Source organism: Triticum urartu, chromosome 7A, assembly GCF_056163025.1.
Source record: "Triticum urartu cultivar PI428250 chromosome 7A, HENAU_Tu73, whole genome shotgun sequence".
Classification (NCBI taxonomy): domain Eukaryota; kingdom Viridiplantae; phylum Streptophyta; class Magnoliopsida; order Poales; family Poaceae; genus Triticum; species Triticum urartu.
In genome coordinates this window covers 651,943,462-651,949,461 of record NC_141879.1, presented here as the reverse complement: position 1 = coordinate 651,949,461, position 6,000 = coordinate 651,943,462, and positions in this window count along the sequence as shown.

The following is a 6,000-nucleotide window of genomic DNA, read 5'->3' as shown; positions in this document are numbered from 1 at the left end:
AATGGGAAAGAACCATGGACGTGGATAAGCCGATGTCCATTTGGATTCTAGCTAGACAACTAGGATAGCGTTGACGACATTAATACTTGAGTTCAGTTTAAATCCGTTGCACTCCATGTTTTTCCTTCTCTTTTGCTCCCTTTGTGGCGCTAACTTTGTTATGCAGTTCAGCTTGCAATGCCATGACTCATACAAGTTGAATTGCAGAATTAAGGAACTAAGGGCATCTCCAATGGCAATCCACAAAAAACCTCCCGCATTCATTCACGGACAGGGGGGAGGGACCTGTTCGCGGACGCGGACACGGATACGGGAGGCAACCATCCAACGCTAGCCGCATACATTTTTACAACAACTCAAACCAAACGGACGAAATTCGTGTAAACAAGTGCGGATTTCATATAAACACGGCCTGATTTTATATAAACATATCGGATTTCATATAAACATGACACATTTCATTACAACATATCGGAGTACATCAAAATGGTCCTAGGCGGGCTCTGGACTATAATTAATACCTAATCTAAATGATCGCCGGCGTCCGGTCCCCGTCTTCGGCCATCAGCCCGAGAACTGAAACATCACCGCCTCCAGTTCCGCATCGACGCTTTCCAGCTCCGCCTCTGTGACCTCCACCTACGAAGCCCTGGGAACTGAAGTTGCTGATAACCCACAAATATAGGGAATCGCAACAGTTTTTGAGGATAGAGTATTCAACCCAAATTTATTGATTTAACACAAGGGGAGCCAAAAAAATATTCATAATTATTAGCAACTGAGTTGTTAATTAAACCACACCTAGAAAACTAAATATCTACAACAGAGTGATCAGTAGCACAGTAATATAATAGTTTGGTAGCAGTAGCAATAGTCGCAATAGTAACAATAACAGCAACAATAGCAGTTTTGTAGTGATTGTAATAGCAGCAAGCACTAAAATTGTAGGTAACGAGTAGTTTGATAGTAAGATAATTTGTAAAAAGCACGTAACGATAACAGTAAATAAAGTGCAATAAGGTAGCCCAATCTTTTTGTGACAAAGGACATGCCAAAACGGTCTTTATAATAAGCAAAGCGTTCTTGAGGGTACACGGATATTTTATCTGGTTAGTTTCATCATGTTGGATTGATTCGTATTCGCTACTTTCATAACTAGATAATGCCCCGCGTGTTGCTTCGAGACCTTGCTAAAAGAAATATCTTCTCCAAATGGGGAGGATGTAGCAGGCAATAAAAAAGGTATACAAATGCAAAATCTATATCTCCTTGGGCAATTAACAAAATTATGTCAAACTTAACAGAGAATAAGAAACACATATGGGCAGGATGTACTGCATGAAATAACTTATTTGTCTACGTCAGCAAATCATTTCATGAATCGGTTAATGGGAATCTATTTATATGCACTTTGTGAATTGCAGGTAAAATCCTAACATATTTAAGATATGCAGATACTTTCTATATCTATCATAGACTTTGCAAAAGCATATCAAATGTTAGATTAAAGTTTCAGCGCTTGCATAATAAACTGAATGGAAGAGCATTATGTATACTAACCTGTTCAATGGACCAATTTACAAACTTGTGTACTGTAAGAAATACCATCTAAATTCAGGGGAAAGGGCTCCTGTACATTCAGCGTTCCTTCCAGGACAAAAGGAAAACCTCCACGCCATGGCTGAGAATAACCTGATGGGAAGAGCACTTTGTATACTAACCTGTTCAGTGGAGCAATTTACAAACTTGTATATTGTTAGAAATACCATAGTTCTAAATTCGGACGAAAGGATGCCTGTACACTGGCGTTCCTTCCAAGACAACAGAAAAACTTCCACGCCATGGCTTAGGCTCTGTCGGGCGTCACATCAATGCGCTCCTTCTTGCATAAAAAGGAAAAAGATTAAAAATTCGATGTCATAGTGACTCGATTGGCCTCCTATATAAATCGGGCGTTCCTTCGAGGCTTAAAAAAACCTCCACCCCATCGCTCACATCAATTCGTTCCTTGCAGGATGAAAATAAAGCGACCTTCAGATTGGAAACTTATCGATAGCCGGTCAGATTCTACTGGAACTGGACGGTACCGACCACTCCAGCGACGATGTAGCTAGCTTAGCTGGAACAGAGACAGAAAAGGGAGGGGAGGACCAGAGCACATACGAAACCAAATAGGCAACGTAGAACACACCTGAGAATTTCAGAGAGCCTCAGAGGAGAGCAGCAGCACCAGCGGACGTACCAGGGGAGCGCCATGATGCACAAATTGGCTCCCAGCCGCCGCACCTGTAGACAGGGGAGAATCAGATAACTGGCGTCAATATTTCTGAGGGAGAGAGAGGGTCGATCGTTTTGTGTTTAGTATTTCCGAGGGAGAGAGGCATCCGTGATTTATGGTTGGAAAGTGGAGACAGAATGAGAGCAGGTGTACAGTCTGGACTTTTTTTTTGATCGATCAGTGTGTACTTCTGGTAACAGAACGCTGCATGTTAAGTGGCAGGTGTACAGTCTGGACGTTTTTTTGAGCTATCGGTGTGTACTTGTATGCGATTTTTTGTCCAAAGAAACCACCTACCCAACAGAATTGTTAAAAAGGACCCCCTTCGAATGAAACTGACAAAAAGACCCCCTCGATGGTGACGGCATGCGCGGCGAGCGACATGTGGCACCTGCCGCCACAGTGTGAGGCGGCAGCCCCTACCGCCACCGGGTCAGGCGGTAGGCTGGCCAGAACAGGAATCCGCACCCGCGACGTAACGGGGTTGGCGCGGTGGGCCTCGCCGCCTCAGGGACAGGTGGCGTCACTGTAGCTGCTGGGCCCCGCCGCCTGAGGGGCTGGCGGCAGCCCTGTGCACGCTATGCAATGCAGTTTAGCTATGAGGAGTACGTGCTAATTAACCTCATAAGACGGCTGCAGCACTCGCGCTGTCGATTGACCATCAAAGAATTCAAGGGTTAATCACGACATGCACATAGACTGACCACTGACCCATCAATTAGTACGCCTCCTAGTTAGCATACTTGCAGAGACAAGAGACCAGTGCAAAGAACGGGAGATGTTCTAGTAGTGAATTTTTGCATGCAGACGATAACGACAAATGGGGGAATCGGCAGCGCGCAGCATGCATAGGGCTGCCGCCAGCCCCTTAGGCGGCTTGGCCCATCAGCTACAGTAATGCCGCCTGCCCCTGAGGCGGCGAGGCCTACCGCGCCAACCCCGTTATGTCGCGGGTGCGGATTCATGTTCTGGCCAGCCTGCCGCCTGACCCGGTGGTGGCAGGGGTTGCCGCCTAGCACTGTGGCGGCAGGTGCCACGTGTCGCCCGCCGCGCATGCCGCCACGGCTAAGGGGGTCTTTTTTGTCAATTTCATCTGAAGGGGGTCTTTTTTTAGCAATTGCGTTGGGCAGGTGGTCTTTTGATAAAAAATCCTTGTATGCTGGTGACGGAACGCCGCATGTTAAGTGTCGACGACGTGGCAGGAGGTGGTAGGTGTGGGCACTGGCGGAGCTAGGCAACATCTTTGGGGGGGGCGAACATAAATATGGGTATTTGGGGGGCGGGGGCAAAGACTCTACTTTTCCTAATCTTCCTTTCCAAAAAAATCCTTCACATCCAAAGCTGGGGTGGGGCATGGCACCTGCAGCTTACCACGTAGCTCCGCCACTGGGTGTGGGGCATGTGATGAGGTGGATAGGCTGCATGTCAAGATAAATAGATTAGTGGGGATGAATCTCGTAGGTATATAGGATTTGATATGTGGGTAGACTGGTGCTTAGGTGCTATTCTTACTTGAACGAACCTCTTACTTATGATTAACCCCCTCGCAAGCATCCGCAACTATGGAAAAAGTATTAAGATAAAATCTAACCATAGCATTAAATTTTTGGATCCAAATCAGTCCCTTACGAAGTAGCACATCAATTAGGATTTAATCTTCTGTCACTCTCGCAACTCATCATCTAATAACTACTCCACAACACATTTCCTTAGGCCCTAATAAGGTGAAGTGTGATGTAGTCGACATTCACATGACACCACTAAGGGAATCGCAACATGCATATCATCAAAATGTCGAACACATATCAAGTTCACATGATTACTTGTAACAAGATTTCTTCTGTGACCTCATGAACAAAAGTAAGTACTTACAAATGATAATCATGCTCAAGATCAGAGGGGTATTAAATAACATAATGGATCTGAACATATAATTTTTCACCAAATAAACCAAATAGTAATCAACACTACTAGTCACCCACAAGTACCAATCTAAGGTTCCGGTATAAAGATTGAACACAAGAGATGAACTAGGGCTTGATAGGAGATGGTGCTGTTGAAGATGTTGATGGAGATTGCCCTCCGAAAGATGGGAGAGTTGTTGGTGATGATGATGACGATGATTTCTCCCTCCGGAAGGGAAGTTCCCCCGGCGAAATCGCTCCGCCGGAGGGCAAAAGTGCTCCTACCCAAGTTCCTCCTCGAGACGGCGATGCTTCATCCCAAAAGTCCTCCCCCTATTTTTTCTAGGTCAAAATGACCTATGTACCAGAAGATGGGCATTAGAGGTGGGCCGAGGAGGGCACAACTCACCAGGGCACGCTTGGGGGCCCTAGCGCACCTAGGTGGGTTGTGCCCACCTGGTGGGTTCTACCTGTAGTTATTTTCTCCAATAATTCTTATATATTCCATAAAAAATCTCTGTGAAGTTTCAACTCATTTGGAGATGCGCAAAATAGCTAATTCTAACGTAGCTTTTTCAGGTCCAGAATTTTAGCTGCCGGTATTCTCCCTCCTTGTGTGAACCTTGCATATTATGAGAGAAAAGGCATTAGAGTTACTCCATAAAGCATTATTATGCACAAAACATTATAAATAGCAGTAAGAAAACATGATGCAAAATGGACGTATCAACAATGCCTACCATGGCAGACCATCCCGCACAACCTTCCCGCGATGCCGTTCTAGCACACCCCTTCGTCTATAAAAGTCCTTTGTCTATAAGCACCCGGAACATTGAGAGCAAGAAAGTGAGCATAGAACATGCGAGGCCTACCGCCTAGGCAATGATGGGTTGGGGCGACCAACAGTGTGTCAAAGCCCAGGCTATGGCTGTCAGTTCTCCCGATAGTGACATTTCATCAAGCGGGAGCGATGATGATGTGGTATTCATCTACAATGACACCCTCGACATTGTTGTACCATCTGGTGAGCAGCACACACCGGTGCTAGAGAGTCAACACGCACTAGCATCAGCCGTGTGAGAGCCACAAGTCACACAAGTGCAAGAGTTGCAGAAGGACGAACCTTGTGGAAGTAGTCGTATTATAGGCCTCCATGATCACAACTCAAGCCGAAGCTGTCATTCATGATTTGTGTGCGCAAGCATACGAGGCCCAACGTGGGTGGCCTTGATGATGCCGGCCAGCATGCACAGCCCAACTGCATGCCCTACCATGTAGTCTAGCAGCCATGCGGGGTGCTTGTGTACTAGAATTGATAAGGCGTTAGGCCCCTTCAATGATTTCATTTGACAATGAAGAGGATGATTACTATGTTGCATGTTGCAATGCTGAATTAGAAGTGTTTAGTATGAAGAAGAGATTAAATATAGACATTAAACGTTGAATATGATACATCTTCACACTAAACACACTAAATTAACATACAAACAAAGTGCTCAGTTTTAAGGAGAGATTCTAAGTGTTTAGTGTTATCGGTTTAGTCTATAAGTGTCTGTTTTGTGTTAGTGTTGTGTCTATGTAGTTTGCAAGCTCAATGTTGAATACTTTGTTTATGTTAATTTAGTGTGTTCAGTCTGAAGAAGAAGTATTATTTTCAACATTTAATGTCTATATTTATACTATAACCAAATATCTACCTTTATGGAATTGCAAAGCACTTTCTAGTGGACTGGTTAGATCGTGCACCCGCATAGTTGATGTCTCAAGCTCGAGCCCTGCGACTCATTTTGATTATGGTAAGTTCAAGGAGACATTTTG